This window comes from Chiloscyllium plagiosum, unplaced genomic scaffold, assembly GCF_037043375.1.
Source record: "Chiloscyllium plagiosum isolate Xiang-an unplaced genomic scaffold, Cpla_swu_hap1 HiC_scaffold_3, whole genome shotgun sequence".
Taxonomy (NCBI): domain Eukaryota; kingdom Metazoa; phylum Chordata; class Chondrichthyes; order Orectolobiformes; family Hemiscylliidae; genus Chiloscyllium; species Chiloscyllium plagiosum.
The window spans coordinates 38828571-38845898 of record NW_028270141.1 but is presented as its reverse complement, the minus strand read 5'-3'; the positions used below and the strand labels follow the sequence as shown (position 1 = coordinate 38845898).

The window sequence follows — 17328 nt, the reverse complement described above, 5'->3', positions numbered from 1 at the left end:
AAGAGGTGGGGAGTGGTGCCGGTGTAATTACGGAAGATGGACTGTTCTACGTAGCCAACAAAGAGACAGGCATAGCTGGGGCCCATACGGGTGCCAATGGCTACCCATTTGGTCTGGAGGAAATGGGAGGATTCGAAGGAGAAATTGTTAAGGGTGAGGACCAGTTTGGCCAAATGAATGAGAGTGTCGGTGGAGGGGTACTGTTGGCGACGTCGGGAGGGGAAGAAACGGAGGGCTTAGAGGCCCTGGTCATGGCGGATGGAGGTGTAGAGGGATTGGATATCCATGGTGCAGATGAGGTGTTGGGGGCCGGGAAAACGGAAGTCTTGGAGGAGGTGGAGCAAGTTTTAGCCAATGCCTAGCTTACCCTGGAAAGCATTTCGACTGGAAATCAGCAGGGAACTTTCCCAAAGCCTTCTTCATGCAAAATGGTCAAAGCAGTAAAGAGGTGGTTGAGAAAATCCATCTTTCAAATAAATAGAAGGTTTAACTTTAATTCAGACTGATTTACTTTCACACCAATAAACCCTGCAGGCATGAAACCATTGTGAAAGGATCTTTTGTTTCACTTTAATCTGATTTGAAAGATTTTCCCCAAATTAACTTGCAGCTTCCTGGATTGGCCTCAATCAGTGTCTGGACTTACTGTGGACTTTCTCTGTGTAATGGTTTGACCCATTCCTCAGACTGCAGTTCAGAGAATGTTTTCCAAAGTTGCTGAATTCACCCTCAGATGCTTACATATGCCATCGTAGTTCAAGAAATGCAGTATTCTAAATCGATGATCTATTTTGTGATAGCACCACTCATCTCTAACCCTGGTTTGCTCGTAATTGGCATCAATATGACAATGGAGGTTTGACTGGAGCTTGGAGGTTTGATTTAGTGTCTACTTAGGCCAGCAGGTTTAGCCCATGATGTTTGTGTGCAGTAACTGTGAGACATATATCCGAGTCTATCCAAAGTTGCTGTTTAATTAAGACTCCTATCAAAAACTTAAAAACTGAAATGTAGGGAGGAAATTGCTGGACCCCTTGCAGACATGTTTCATCTATAACTACTGGTGAGGTGCCCAAATGACGGAGAGTGGCTAAGGTTGTGCTATTGTTTAAGAAGGAATGTAAGGAGAATCCTGTGAACTACAGAGGAATTGTGATTATCCGAAGGACATGGGCACAGAGTATTTCATTCGGGTAATTGAATTCCGGATAATTGAATGCTGGATAACATAATATAGCCAAGCATCGGGACCTTGCGATCTTGCTGGATAATCTGATATTCAGATAATTGAATGCCGGATAATCAAGGTTCCTCTTTATAGACCTGTGAGTCTGACTTCAGTGGTGGGTAAATTGTTGGAAGTGAATCTGAAAGATAGGATTTATATGCATTTGGAGAGGCAAGGAATGATTAGGGATGGTCATCGTGATTTTATACAAAGGAAATTGTCTCTCAAACTTGAGAGGAAGAAACCAAGAAGATTGATGAGGGCAGAGCAGTAGGAATTGCTTACTCAGACTTTAGTCAAGCCTTTGACAAAGTTCTGCATGGCAGTCTGATTAGCAAAATTAGGTCACATGGTGAGCTTGCCAGTTGGATACAAAATTGGCTAAATGACAGGAGACAGAGAGTGACAGTGGATGGTTGTTTTTCAGATTGGAGGCCTATTACCAGCTGTGTTCCACAGGGATCAGTACTGGATCCACTTTTGTTTGTCATTTATAGAAATGATTTGGATGAGAATATTGAAGACATGGTTAGTATGCTTTCAGATGACACCAAAATTGATGGTATAGTGGACAGTGAAGAAGGCTATCGATAATTACAAAGAGATCTTGAGCAATTGGGCCAATGGGCTGAAGAGTGGCAGATGGAGCTTATCGAGTCATAGAGATTTACAGCATGAAAACAGATCCTTCAGTCTAACGTGTCCATGGTAACCAGATATCCTAGGAAATCTAGTCTCATTTGCCAGCATTTGTCCCTTATTCCTCTAAACCCTTCCTCTTTATATACCCATCCTGATGCCTTTTAAATGTTGTAATCATACCAGCCTCCAACACTTCCACTGGCAGCTCATTCCATACATGGGCACCACTGTCTATGTGAAAATGTTGCCTCTTAAGTCCCTTTTAAATCTTTCCCTCTCACTTAAACCTATGCCCTCTAGTCTTGGACTCTCCTACCCTGGGGAAAAGACCTTGACTATTCATCCTCTCTAATGAGTATTGAAGTTGGGACGTCATCTTGAGGTTGTACAGGACTTTGGTGAGGCCTCTTCTGGAGTAGTGTGTCCTGTGATAGGAAGAATATTATTAAGCTGGAGAGGGTTCAGAAAAGAAATTACCAGAATGTTGCCAGGAATGGAAGGTTTGAGTTATAAGGAGAGGCTGGATAGGCTGGGACATTTTTTACTGGAATGTCGGAAGTTGAGGGGTGACATTATTGAGGTTTTTAATGTCATGAGGGAAATAGATAAGGTGAGTAGCAGTTATCTTTTCTGTAGTGTGGGGGATTTCAGGACAAGGGCATATGTGTTTAAGGCGAGAGAAGAAAGATTTAAAATACACATGATGGACGATGTTTTTTACACAGAGAGTGGTTCATGTGTGGAACCAAATCCCAGAGGAAGAAGTAGATGTGGTACAGTGACAACATTTAAAAGGCATTTAAATAGGTAGCTGAATAAGAAAGGTTTGGAGGGATATGGGCCAAGTGTAGGCAGGCGGGACTAGTTTAGTTTGGGACTATGATCGGCATGGACTGGTTGGACTGAAGGGTTTCTTTCTGTGATGTATGATTCTAACGCTCACAATAGTACACTTAAATGAGTCAATCAGTTTCTAAACATAATGCAAATAAAGACGTGAATATTGCTAAGACCTCAGCTGTATGGTATTCAACACTATGAGAAAAATAATGGATAAGATAGGGTTGTTTTCTTTGGAATTGAGTAGGCTAAGGGGAGACTTAATTGAAGATATCAAATTATGAGGGATAAAATGAGTAGGAAGGACTTATTCCCATTACCAGAAACCTGGGGCACAGATTTAATGTTAATTGGTAGAGAGTTAGAGAGAGGCTGAGACCCATATTTCAATCCAGAGGGTGGTGGGGAAGTTACAAAAGGCTGGAAGAGGGAAAAGCTCTTTAACTAGGGAATGCATTTAAACTGCAGCATTGTAAAGAGTGAGAGCTGGAAGGTGTGATTTGGCTGGATGGGTTCATTTTAACCAACACAGAATCGAGGGGTCAAATGGCTTCCATCTCTGCTGTAAATCCTTCTGTGTTTTATACAAGATTAGATTAGATTCCCTACAGTGTGGAAGCAGGCCATTTGGTCCAACCAGTCCTCATTGACCCTCTGAAGAGTAAGCCACCTCGACCCATTCCCCTGACTAATGGACCTAAGACTACGGGCAATTTAGCACGGCCAATTCATCTAACCTGCACATCTTTGGATTGTGGGAGAAAACCAGAGCACCCAAAGGAAATTCACGCAGACACGGGGAGAATGTGCAAACTCCACACGGACAGTGGCCCAAGGCAGGAATTGAACCCAGGTCCCTGGTGCTGTGAGGTAGTACTTCTAACCACTGAGCCACCGTGCTGCCCTCAATGTTTGGGGGGGGGGGGGGGGTAGGTGTGCAATGGTCACTGATTGTAGAGATGACTTTACAGTCTCAGTGACTCATCCTGAAACACCAGTTTCCCACATGGAATCACCAGCCTTGACAACGTCCCCATTTCCTGTGGTGTCCGGGTCACCTGTGTTGCATGTTATGGGCTTTCTCACCCTGTGACAAGACAACAGAATGCTGCTGGGTGATAAAATAACATTAAGCCAGGGCTTGAAGCCTAACAGCTGGATGTAAGCCCCACTCCCTGTCTCACTGAGAAATACAGGGACTAAACAAACATCTCATGGTCTTGCAACATCACCATCTGTCCCAGGAAATCAGTCCAAAGGAGAACTCCAGGATCTGCTCCTGGCACAGAGTGGATCAGCTGGACCAATCTCCCCATTCACTTCACAGTGAACCAGCACAGCCTCACACAGAACGACTGACCAGGGCTCTGCCGACACTCACAGAATAAACACTATGATGAGATACACTGTCTCCCTTGAACAGGAGGCAGAGGAACGGGAGAGCAGAGGACAGTGAGACTCTGAAATGGCAGCACTGAGACCAACGTACACTGTCCCACCCAGAGAGCAATCCAGAGAGTGACACAGAGAGTGGTCCAGACACTGACATGGAGACACTGACACAGAGACAGATGCACAGACAGACGTACACAATGACCCAGAAACTGATCCAGAGAGTTCACATACTGACCCAAACACTCTTCGTCACCCAGGGGTCTATTTCCTTTTACTCGCATGTCACTGTCACTCTTGGTCACTCTCACACTTAGGTCATAAACACTCTCCTCAATGTGAAGTCCTCCACTCTCCTTGACAATCTCACAATCTCTTATATATTCTCATAATCTCACATTCTCATACACTCCTTCTCTCGCCTCCAACACACCCTATCCACCTGGACACCCCGTGCTGGCCTGTTACCTGCCCTTGATGTCTTCATTTCTAACTGCCGCTGTGACATTGACCACCTCAACCTGTCCACTCCCTCACCCACTCCAACCTCCTGCCCTCACAACATGCAGCCCTCCACTCCAACCCCAACCTCACCATCAAGGGGAGGCAGTGGTAGTTTGGTGCACCAACCTCTACACTGCTGAAGCCAGTTGCCAATTCGCGGACACCTCCTGCTACTGCCCCCTTTGACCACAACCTCACCTCCCGTCACCAAACCATCATCTCCCAGACCATCTACAACCTCATCACCTCTGGGGATCTCCCACCCACAGCCTCCAATCGCATTGTCCATGAAACCCGCACTGCCCATTTCTACCTCCTACCAAAGATTCATAAACCTGATTTCCCTGTTGACCCATTGTCTCACCCTGCTCCTGTCCCACTTAACTCATCTCTTCCTACCTCAACATCATCCTGTCCTTCTTAGTCCAGGAACTCCCTACTTACATTTGGGACACCATCCATGCCCTTCACCTCCTCCAAGATTTTCATTTCCATGGCCCCAAACGCCTCATCTTCACCATGGACATCCAGTCCCTGTACACATCGATCCATCATGACGAAGGCTTCTAAGCCCTCCGTTTCTTCCTCTCACGCCATCACAACCAGTACCCTTCCACCGACACCTTCATCCACCTGGCTGAACCCTACACTTAACAACTTCCCCTTCCAATCCTTCCACTTCCTCCAAACCAAAGGGGTAGCCATGGGCACCCGCATGGGACCCTGCTATGCCTGCCTTGTTTTTGGGCACATGGAACAGTCCATCTTCTGCAGTTACACCGGACCACCCCCAAGCTGTTCCTCCACTACATCGATGATTGTATCAGTGCCACCTCATGCTCCCACGAGAAGTTTGAACAGTTTATCAATTTCTCTCACCTTCTTACCTCACACTCTGACCTCAAATTCACCTGGACCATCTCGGACACCTCCCTCCCTTTCCTGGACCTCTCCATCTCCATCTCTGGTGACCGACTAACCACAGCTATCTACTACAAGTCCACTGACTCCCACAGCTACCTAGACTACGCCTCCTCCCACCTACCCCCCTGTAAAAATGCCATCCCTTATTCCCAATTCCTCCGCATCGTATCATCCTTAACCACTTCCGGCACCTACAAACATACCTCATCACCAGAGATGTATTTCCCTCCCCACCCCTATCAGCATTCCAGAGAGATCATTCCCTCCGCGACTCCCTTGTCAGGTCCACGCCTCCCACCAGCCCACACCCCACTCCCGGCACCTTCCCCTGCCACCGCAGGAAGTGCAAAACCTGCACCCAAACCACTCCCTTCACTTCCTTCCAAGGCCTCCTTTCATATCCGACAGAAATTTACCTGTACCTCCACCAATGTCATCTACTGTATCCGTTGCACCTGATGTAGTTTCCTCTACATCGGGGAGACAGGACACCTACTTGCAAATTGTTTCAGAGAACATTCTGGAGCACCTGCACCAACCAACCCCTCCAACCCACGGCTGAACACTTCAACTCCCTCTCCCACTCTGTCAAGGACATGAAAGTCCTGGGCCGCCTCCACCGCCAAATCTTTACCACCTGACTCCTGGAGGAAGAACAACTTGGGACACTGCAACCACACAGGATCAATGTGGATGTCAACAGTTTTCTCATTTCCCCTCCCTCCAAGTCCCAAGCCTCCAACTCAGCACTGCCCTCTATTTGCTCCGCCCTCCTCTCTGACCTATCACCTTCTCCCTCACCCTCATCTACCCATCGCATTCTCAGCTACCTCCCCCCCGATTTATCTCTCAGACCCCCAGCCCACAAGCCTCATTCCTGGAGAAGGGCTTATGCCCGAAACATCGATTCTCCTGCTCCTCGGATGCTGTCTGACCTGCTGTGCTTTTTCAGCACCACACTTACGACCGTTATACTCTCACTCTCTTACAATCTCCCAGTCACTCTCACAATCTCCTGGACACTCTCCCTGACACACTCACACTATCTCTCTTTCCTGGACACACTCACACTCCCATGGAGCTCTCACTGTCTCCCAGACACTCTCACACAATCTCAGTCTCCTGGACACTCTCACAGTGTCTCAATTTCCCAGACACTTTCACACTCTCATGGATGCTCTCACACTCACTCTTGCCCAGACAGTGTCACACTCTCCTGAGCACTCTCCCACTCTTACTCTCTCCTGGATACTGTCACATTGTCCCGCTCACTCTCTCACTCTATCCTGGATATTCTCACACTGTTCTGAAGATTAACTGAATTCTGATTTGATTTCAGAAACTGAGAATGTTGGAGTGTCCGAGATTGCTCTGTCTGTTGTGATATTTCAGCTGGTCTGAGACACCAACATTAAAATCAATTACACAGCCTGAAGGCAACATTTGAAGGTATCTTGCCCACTAAACAACAGCAGCTGCACAGATTGAACCATGTGTAACCTTCCTGTACTCAGCAAAGATGGGACAAAGTGACAGCCTGTTTAAAAGCTGGATTGTTGCTTTTCTTTCTGTTCAGGAAGGTATTGAGTTGTGTGACGGATGTATTGAACGCTTGTCTAAAGGCTTGAGTCTCGGTCAAACACACAGTTAATGCTGACCAGCTGTTTAGAGTGATAGGTGAATGTTCTGATCTTGAGGATTACCTCACAGTCCTCTCACTCTCTCTCTGGAGGAGAAATAACCAGGCATAAACTCAATGATAGAACAGCTGGTTCACACACAAACACTCATCAAGTGAACACATCCCTTGGGCACCTTTCGCACAAAGCTGCTATCAGGCAATGCGATCATTTCATTTCCTTGCCTCATTGAACATGAATATGACTCAGAGTTAGGTTAGAACCCTCTGAACACGTCAGAGACTTAAGCTAACACATTAACGAGTAACTAGCAATCTAAGATTTGCCAACAAATTGCCCGTGTGTGTCCTGTCAATGAAAATAACAGCAAATTGCATTTATAAAATTCCCTGAAACATATTAAAGATTGCAAGGCACATCACAGGAGACAGCCAAATCTGACATGGGAATTTCTCACAGCAGGGCAAGCAAAAACATGAATAAAGAAGTAGATTTTACAGGGTGGCTCACAGGAAGGAAGAGAGGTATGAGAAGTGGTGAGGCTGAGGGAGAAGCTTCTAAAGTTTAGAGTCTAAGCAGTGATGCACGGGAGAACAGAAGGAGAGCTGATATTGCAGGGGGTTTTTTGGAGTGGATGGGGTTACTGAGATCGGGAGACTTTTAAAAATAAGCACTGGAATTTCAAATCAAGGCATTGCTTGACTGGAAGCCAGTGTAAGTCAGGAAGTTAGAGGGGTGATAGGGAAAGCCACAAGCTATGAGTTAGGAGGAAGCAGTCAAGGTTTGAATCAGTTGAGGTTTACAAAGGGAGGGATTTGCAAAGGGAGCCGGGAGCACATTGCAATAGTTGAATTGAGAAGTAGTGAAGGCATCGATAAAAGTTTCAGCAGAAATGAACTGAGCCAGGGGAAACATTGAAGAATTATGGGGGTGGAAACAGATTTAACAATATAAATCCAACAAATCAACTACTTTGTGTCATGTCTCATAGACAGTATGTCAGTATAATCTGAAGTGACATGGTCATTATATCATCATGGTAACACGAGGATATAAGGATCACATCCTCCATCTTACCTCAGATCATGTGAAGCATGATTCTCTCCTGGAAACATGCTTCTCTGTGTAACCTATCAGCTTAATCCTAGCTCAGACACTTGGTGCTTGAGGAATGCAATGTTTATATATAAAATTAATTCCTATGGTTACTTCAATACTTTTGTAAAAAAGCTGCCATCTCATTTTGGGCCAAGGAACTTGTTCTGCGCACTACATAGAACTGAAAGCTGAGGATAGTTATCATATAAGTATCAACCACTCTCAGAAGAATAGTCTGTGTCAGGAAAGATGGAGCATTTTAAATTCAAAACATGTTAATATTCGAACATTCAGGCCATGAGCTCCTACTCTGCACAATAATCTTTGATGTGGAACGTTATCAAATGTCTTACAGAAATCCAAGTACAATACTGCAGCAGCCCACCCCTCACCACAACAACCCCCTTGTCACATTACACATAACCACTTCAAAGAATTCAAATTGGTTAAACATAATTTCCCTTTCAAAAAACTGTACTTGCTGATTACTTTCAGTTTTTCCAAATGTCCCAGGTCAGAGGGAGACGATGGTCCAGTGGCATTATCACTTGACTATTAATCCAGAAACCCAGATAATATTCTGGGGACCTGGGTTTGAATCCCATTACAGCAAATGGGGGAATTTGAATTCAATAAAACAAAGTCTGGAATTAAAAGTCTAATGATGAACATTGTTGGAAAAACCCATCTGGTTCACTAATGTCCATTACGGTAGGAAATTGCCATCCTTGAATGGCCTACATATGACTCCAGAGACACAGCAATATGTTTGACTCTTAACTGCTCTCTGGGCAACTAAGGATGGGCAATAAATGCCCACCTAGCCAGGTGTGCCCTCATTCTGTGAATGAATAAAGAAAATGTAACAGCCTTCTTAACAGTAAATTCTAATATGTTCCCAATAACAGCCATCAAGCTCACTGGCCAACAGTTTGCTTAATTAATTCTTTTCTGCCTTTCTCTCTTAATGAATACAGAGTTTATATTTGCTGCCTAACAGTCTTTTTGAACCTTTAGAAAATCTAATGAATTTTGGAAAATTAACAACAATGCATCCATGGCCTCATTAGCCTAGGATCATAACTCTTTAAGGTCCTAGGATGAAGTCCATAACGATCCAAAGACTGGTCAACCCATAGCTCCATCAGTTTGGTCAGTATCCCTTCCATTGTGAGTATAATTTCACCAAGTTCCTCTCTTCCTGCAAACTCCTGATTTATATATATGACTGGGATGTTTTTTGTATCCTCTATAGCAAAGGCAGAAGTAAAATCCTTATTTCTTACATCCACTATTTCTTTATTCTGGACTATCAGCTCTCCATTCTCACCTTCTAAGGGGACCAAAGATCACTTTACTCACTCCTTTGCATTTTAGATATCCATAAATACTCTTGCTATCTTTATTTTAGATTTCTAGCTAGCTTTCTCCCATGCTCGAATTTATTTGTCCCAATTATCTTTTAGTCATTGTTTGCCATTATTTACACTCTGACCAGTTGTTGTATCTGCCACTCATCTTTGTTCAATTCTATGCTTTTTTCCTTAAGTTACATGCTTTCCTCATCTTTAGTTAACCATGGATAGTGGGCTCTCTCATTGGAATTTTCTTTATAGTAGGAATATACTTATTCTGAGCATTTTTAAATTCACTTTAATCATATGCTATTGCTCCATCATTTATATAAATAATTTGGATGTGAGCATAAGAAGTATAGTTAGTAAGTTTGCTGATGGCATCAAAAGTGGAGGTGTAGTGGACAGCGAAGAAAGTTACCTCAGATTACAATGGGATCTTGTTCAGATGGGCCAATGGGCTGAGAAGTGGCAGATGGAGTCTAATTTAAACAAATGTGAGGTGCTGCATTTTGGGAAAGCAAATCTTAGTAGGAATTATACACTTAATGGTAAGGTCCTAGGGAGTGTTGCTGAACAAAGAGACCTTGGAGTGCAGGTTCATAGCTCCTTGAAAGTAGAGTCGCAAGAAGGCGTTTGGTATGCTTTCCTTTATTGGTCAGAGCATTGAGTAAAGGAGTTGGGAGGTCATGTTGTGGCTGTACAGGACATTGGTTAGGCCACTGTTGGAATATTGCGTGAATTCTGGTTTCCTTCCTATGGGAAAGATGTTGTGAAACTTGAAAGGGTTCAGGAAAGATTTATAAGGATGTTGCCAGAGTTGGAGGATTTGAGCTATAGGGAGAGGTTGAATAGGCTAGGGCTGCTTTCCCTGGAGCGTCAGAGGCTGATGGGTGACCTTATAGAGGTTTATAAAATCATGAGGGCATGGATAGGATAAATAGACATAGTCTTTTGCCTGGGGTGGGGGAGTCCAGAACTAGATGGCACAAGTTTAGTGTGAAAGGGGAAAGACATAAAAGAGGCCAAAGGGGCAACTTTTTCACTCAGATGATGGTATGTGTATGGAATGAGCTGCCAGAGGAAGTGTTGGAAGCTAGTACAATTGTAACATTTAAAAGGCATCTGAATGGGTATATGAATAGGAAGGGTTTGGAGGGATATGGGTCAGGTGTTGGCAAGTGGGACTAGTTTGAGTTGGGATATCTGGTCGGCATGGACGGGTTGGATCGAAGGGTCTGTTTCCATGCTGTACATCTCTATGAATCTATGACTCTATGCTCCACTACTGCTCTATTTTCTAACCTAATATTCCAGTTTACTTCAGCTAACTGTAGGCAAGCTGACATAGTTGTCCTTAGTTAAGTTTAGAATATTAGTCTTAGACCCACTCTCTTCCCTTTCAAGCAAAACGTAAAGTTTAATCATCTTTTCAATCACTGCTACCTTGAGGTGACTTGACTCAGAGGTCATTAAATAATTCCGTCACTTCACACAAAACACAGCTTAGTGTAGCCTGCTTCCTGGTTGGTTCCAAAATGTGTTCCTCTCAGAAACTACCTTGAAAGCATTGTAAGAACTCTTCATCCAGGCTACCGTTGCCGATTTGAATTTTCCTGTCTATATGTAATTGAAAATCACTTGTGATTATTGCCATTTCTTTATCACAATATTATTTCTGTATAATGTGTCCTACGTTGTGGATAAGTTAGGGAGCCTGTAGCTACTCCCAATAGTAACTTCCTTGCCTTACATTCGCCATGTCCACCTAAACCTATTCAACATCCTGATCTCCTGAAACAAGGCCATCTCTAACTAATTTATCAATACTGCCTTTGATTAGGAGAGCTATTCCTCTGTGTTTATCTGGCTTCATATTCTTCTTAAAAGTCACATACTCATCATTCTTCAGAATCTAATCTTTGTTGCTATGCAACATATCTTCAAAATAGCTATTGCATCATATTTATTCACTTCCATATGTACAATTAATTCATTTACTCTGTAATGAATGCTATGTACATTCAGGTATGGAGTCTTTAGATTTTTTTGTTATCTTTGTAGCATCTAGACTTGACTGCTTTTCTCTGACCTTTTTTTTCCCACATTAGTGTTTTGCTCTCCTGCCTGAATTTTATACTTGATTTGTTCCAATTATTCAAACTTGATCCCTTTGCTTAGTTCAGAGTCCTCTCCCAATCTCTATTGATGGGGATCATGAGAACACCAATTCCCTAGCATGGTTCAGGAATAAATCCTCCCAATGAGCTACAAGGAGAGGCTGAGTAGGCTAGGACTGTTTCCCCGGAACATCGGAGGCTGAGGGGTGACCTTATTGAGGTTTATAAATTTATGAGGGGCATGGATAGGGTAGATTGCCAAGGTCTTTTCCCTGGAGTGGGGGGGGGGGGGTCCAAATCTGGAGGCTATAGACTTAAGATGAGAGGGAAATTATATAAGAGGGACCTAAGGGGCAGCTTTTTCACACAGAGGGTAGAGCAAGTATGGAATGAACTGCCAGAGGAAATGGTAGATGCTGGTACAATTACAGCATTTAAAAGGCATCTGGATGAGTATACGAATAGGAAGGGTTTAAGGGATATGGGCCAAATGCTGGCAAATGGGAATAGATTAATTTAGGAATTCTGGTCAGCATGGATGAGGTGGACTGAAGGGTCTATTTCTGTGCTGTATGTCTCTATGACTCTGTGACACAGATCCCACTTCCTTTGTACTGGTATCAATATCCCAGACACCAGAAGCCAATTCTTCCATACCATTCACTTCTCTAACCTTATTCATTCTGTGCTAATATGCACGTGGCTCAGGTAGTAATTCAGAGATTATTGCCTTTAACGTGCAGCCATTGGGCACATTGGATATGCTGGTATGGCGGCTCAGTGGGTAGCACTGCTGCCTCACAGCGCCAAGGACTTGTGTTCAATTCTACCTTTGGGAGACTGTCTGTGTGGAGTTTGTATATTCTCACGGTGTCTGTATGGGTTTCCTCTGGGTGCTCTGGTTTCTTCCCACAATCCAAAGATGTACAGGTTAGGTGGATTGGCCATGCTTAAATTGCCTATAGCATCCAGGGATGTGCAGGCTAGGTGGGTTATTCATGGGAAATGTGGGGTTAACCGGGAAGGGATAGGATGTGTGGGTCTGGTTGGGATGATCTTTGTAGGGTCAGTGTGGACCTGATGGGCCAAATGGCCTACTTCCACGTCGTAGGGATTATGCTGCTTTTTATTTTAGAATCTAACTTTCTCATACTGCCTCAGCAGAACTCTTTCCTGAGGTTGTTGGCTCTACCGAGGTTGTTGGTATGGATGTAGACCACGCCACTGGATGCTCCTCCTTTCTTTTCATGCAGGTTCTTTTCCACCCCGAAAGTAGATATCCTGAACCCTACCACTGGGCAGAGAATAAAACTACCTGGACTCACCCTCTTTGCTGCAATGAACAGTGCCATCTCTATCACTATACTGTCTCCTAATACCACTATATTCCTCTTCATTCCTCAGCTCTTCAATGGCTTCCTATAACATAACACCTCTGAGTATAAGGTGGCTACTGTGAGAGTCTGTGTACTGAACAGCGACAAACCAGGAAATTCAATGACTCGTGAATTCACGTGAGGCAATGCCAACTGCACTAAGCCCAGCAGCAAAGGGAGTCTTTATACCCAATCCATGTTCCATCCACTGCTTGACACAATTCACCATGCTGGGGGAAGGTTACATTAATTCTCTAAATTTTCCATTGTTTGACAACTTGGCAACACAATGCACGTGATTGTCATTGACACATTGCAGTTTATTCAGTGTTGACTAAATTGGGAGTGACCCACATCACATCATCACCCGACTATCCCCATGCTACGCTGGCCTAACAAAATGTATGGTACGTAACAGCAGCAAATCCATGCTCATCACGTGTTGAGCAGCAAAGCAAGATTTTATTGTGCTGTATTGCTGAATGTTTGTGTGCACCATGCATGGATAAGGGATTATCATGCCCAGCACAGCCTAAACTCAGAAGGTGAATGTGAATGACCTGATGCAGCAACCGATCGTCGAACTATTCCTAGACACAGGACATTCTCCTTTAAAGACAAAAGAGAATGAAAGAGATACATGATGAGTGAGCTGGTAGAACTACCACAACTATGCACTGGGCAGACAGTGTAAGTCAGAAATCCAAATGAAAATACCAGGATGCTAGCAAAGATTTCTAGCGTGTCTATCTGAGGTCACACAAAATCTTTGTGCTACATTGTGAAGGAACAGAGGTCAGCTCAGACTAACTTACGATACACAGATTAGTCACAAGGAGATAGTAAGGAACAATACTCCAACAATGATGATTGTGTAGTGATGTTGAGGGACGGCAAGACAACCAAGTAGTCAACCAAAAGGGACTGAAAACAACATGTCCCTCTCCAGACAGGAACACAACATCAGATCAGGGTGAGTTGTCAGACCTCCAGAAATTTATAATGAAATTTGAAATGTAAGTTTTTTTAAGTTCTGTTTTACCTATTTGTATAATTATTGAGTTGACAAACCTACCTATGTGAATCTGTTTGGGTAAGTTTTCATCTTTGGAAAAAGAGGGAAGATGTCTCTTAAAGATGCGTACCATTAAGAGATATGCTCATGATATCTCTTTGTAGGGTCAGTGTGGACCTGATGGGCCAAATGGCCTACTATATCATAACATGTGACCTGAGGGGTCTAATAACCTTGCTTCAGATCACATGAAGCATGACGCTGTAGATTAGATTACTTACAGTGTGGAAACAGGCCCTTCGGCCCATCAAGTCCACACCGCCCCGCCGAAGCGCAACCCACCCATACCCCTACATTTACCCCTTACCTAACACTATGGGCAATTTAGCATGGCCAATTCACCTGACCTGCACATCTTTGGACTGTGGGAGGAAACCGGAGCACCCGGAGGAAACCCACGCAGACACGGGGAGAACGTGCAAACTCCACACAGTCAGTCGCCTGTGGCGCTGTGAGGCAGCAGTGCTAACCACTGTGCCACCGTGCCACCCACAACACTGTGCCACCGTGCCGCCCAGGGTGCTCCCAGTGTACTGGAAGAATGTACCTCTTTGTCAACCTTTTAGCTTAATGTTAGCTCAAACACTCAATGTTTGTATATCATAATTAGTGGGAAATGGCTGATGGATTCTTCAACACTATTCTTCATTTATGTTCCAGAGTATGGCAATAATCATTGCTAGAGTACAGGGATGATGAGGAAAGGGAGTGGTTGTGAGTTAGGGTTTAGTAACAGGGTTTTGGATGAGCTGAAGTTTACAGAGAGTAGGATGTATAATGTTGTCCAGAGGTACATTGTAATTGTTGGACTTAAGAGTAACAGAGGCATAAATGAAAGTTTTAGCAGCAAATAAACCAAGATGGGGCAATAAAAGCCCTAGCTCATTAATCCATTCTCATTAGGGAAGTGATTGAAAGTATAGGAACCACAGGTATTGCTGTTAGGAAGCACAGCAATCGGCTGCTTACTGATACTCAGTTTGGGATCTGTCAGTGCCATTTAGCTCCTGGCACCATTGCAACAAATATGGACAAAAAGAGCTCAATTTTGAGAGGTGAGAGGAAAGTAAATACCCTGACATTTGTTTGAGTGTGGCATCAAGCAGCCTGAGTAAAATTGATGTCAATGGGCAATGGGGCTAAACTCTGTGTTAGGCAAAATTATGGGTACTGCAGATGCTGGAGATTAGAGTCAAGATTAGAGTAGTGCTGGAAAAGCACATCAGGAATCCTGATGAAGGGCTTTTGCCTGAAACGTCGATTTTTCTGCTCCTCGGATGCTGCCTGACCTGATATGCTTTTCCAGCGCCACTCTAATCTTGATTCTAAACTCTGTGTTAACTACAGCCTGGTCTTGATTCAGCCTGATCTCTGAGTGAAGAAAGTAAAAGATTCACTGTGACAAACTCATCAGCTACACGGAAGCCTCATCAAATCAAGTACTGCCCTTGATCTGTGAAAATTAGCTAATTTCTAGATCTGTGTATCCTCAAGCTGGGATAGAAGCAACATTTCAGTTTTACACTGGAAAGGCGGCTGGCCTTTTCTGTGCTGATTGCTACCCACAACCGGGCAGGGTGAACACTGGCCTAAACCAGACAGCTTGAGATTCCCACTAACTGGACCAGTTACTGATGGCTGCTACAATCCTGTCATCCTCAACACAACCTCAACTCAGGAATACACTCCCTCCTGTCTGACAAGCTGGAGGAGCTGAATGGACTCCTCCTGTTCCTGGATAATGGTTAATCTCCTTAGAATCTACAGCACTGTGTATGTGTGAGGGGGGGGGGGGGGAGGTCGTCACGGGGGAGGTGGTGCTTGTGGTTAGTTCAGTTAGTTGGACAGCTCATTTGCCATATAAAATAAAATCAACAACATGGGTTTAATTCCATTATTGGCCGAGATCACAGTGAAGGACTGAGTTTCTCAATCTCTCCCCTTGTCTGAGGTGTGGTTACCCTCAGGTTAAACCATCACCTTCATCTTTTTCTCTGTCTAATGAGACACCATGTAGTTGGGAAGATGACAGTAGCCTAACCTTCTCTGCCACAGCAAAAGGTAATTTAAACCAGGCAATTCATATTTGTGTGTCTGCTCCAATTGAGGATCCTTTCATTCTTCCTCCTTAGCCTTATTTGCGTATCCTTCATTTCGCATACCCTTGCCTTTCATATGTTTATCTTTACTTGTCTTAACTGCTTGGTGTGGTAGCAGGTTCTGCACTGTAGCCCTCTCTGAGGAAACAGGTTCTTTCTGAATTCCCCATCTGATGTTTTGGTGGCCGCCTGACTGCCAGTTTCACTCTTCCCTACTAGGTTCTGGTGAGTCACACACACACAACACTTGAGTCCAAGCGTTGTTGATCCACATCCTGCTCAAGTGACATGACTTCAGAATCTCCTCAGACAACCAGGGACAGCTGAACACATTCTCTCAGGTGGATCACAGAAACATCCCATGCCCACCATTTCAGGTGTTCTCCACATACCCTGCCCCCAACACCACCACGGGATTCCTGGCCAATAATCAACCGCTCAATCACCCAAATCAACATGACAAACATATCTGGTCATTGTCACATTGCTGCTTCTAAGAGATTGCTGGGTACAAATTGACTTCCACATTCCCTCATTATGACAGGGACTACATTTCAAAAAGTACTGCATTTGCCATGAAGTGATTGGAATGTTCTATAATTGTGAAAGGTGCTATAAAAATGACAGTTTTTCTTTTCTTTCCTCAAGTGAAGAGCAGTACCTATTCTCTTAAATCCCTTCCTCGTTTTAAAGACCTCTATGTGGTCACCACTTAGCCATCTCTTTTTAAGAGAAAATCACCCCATGGTTTGGCTTTTTTTGGGTTTTTTAACATTTCAGTTCAATATCCCTCTTATGAAATGGAGACTGGTACTGTGCGCATTACTCCAAGTGTAGTTTAACCATTGTTGAAAATGAGCTTAATATAACTTCCCCACTCCACAGTCTATCCCTCCAAACCTAACTCTGTTTCTCTAAATTACAGCCTTATTGACTAAGATCAAATCTTTCAGTAATTTGTGTATCTGTCCTCCCAAATCCATTTGTTTTAATATCTAACTCATTTTACAAATGAGATATGACTGCCTCATTTTA

General features: G+C 44.0%; 1 protein-coding gene across 1 annotated transcript in view; it reads right to left on the bottom strand.

The window, feature by feature from the left end:
* Nucleotides 1–17328, bottom strand: part of LOC122542620 (potassium voltage-gated channel subfamily KQT member 5-like) — a 243620-nt gene that overhangs the window by 105182 nt on the left and 121110 nt on the right. The window lies entirely within an intron of this gene.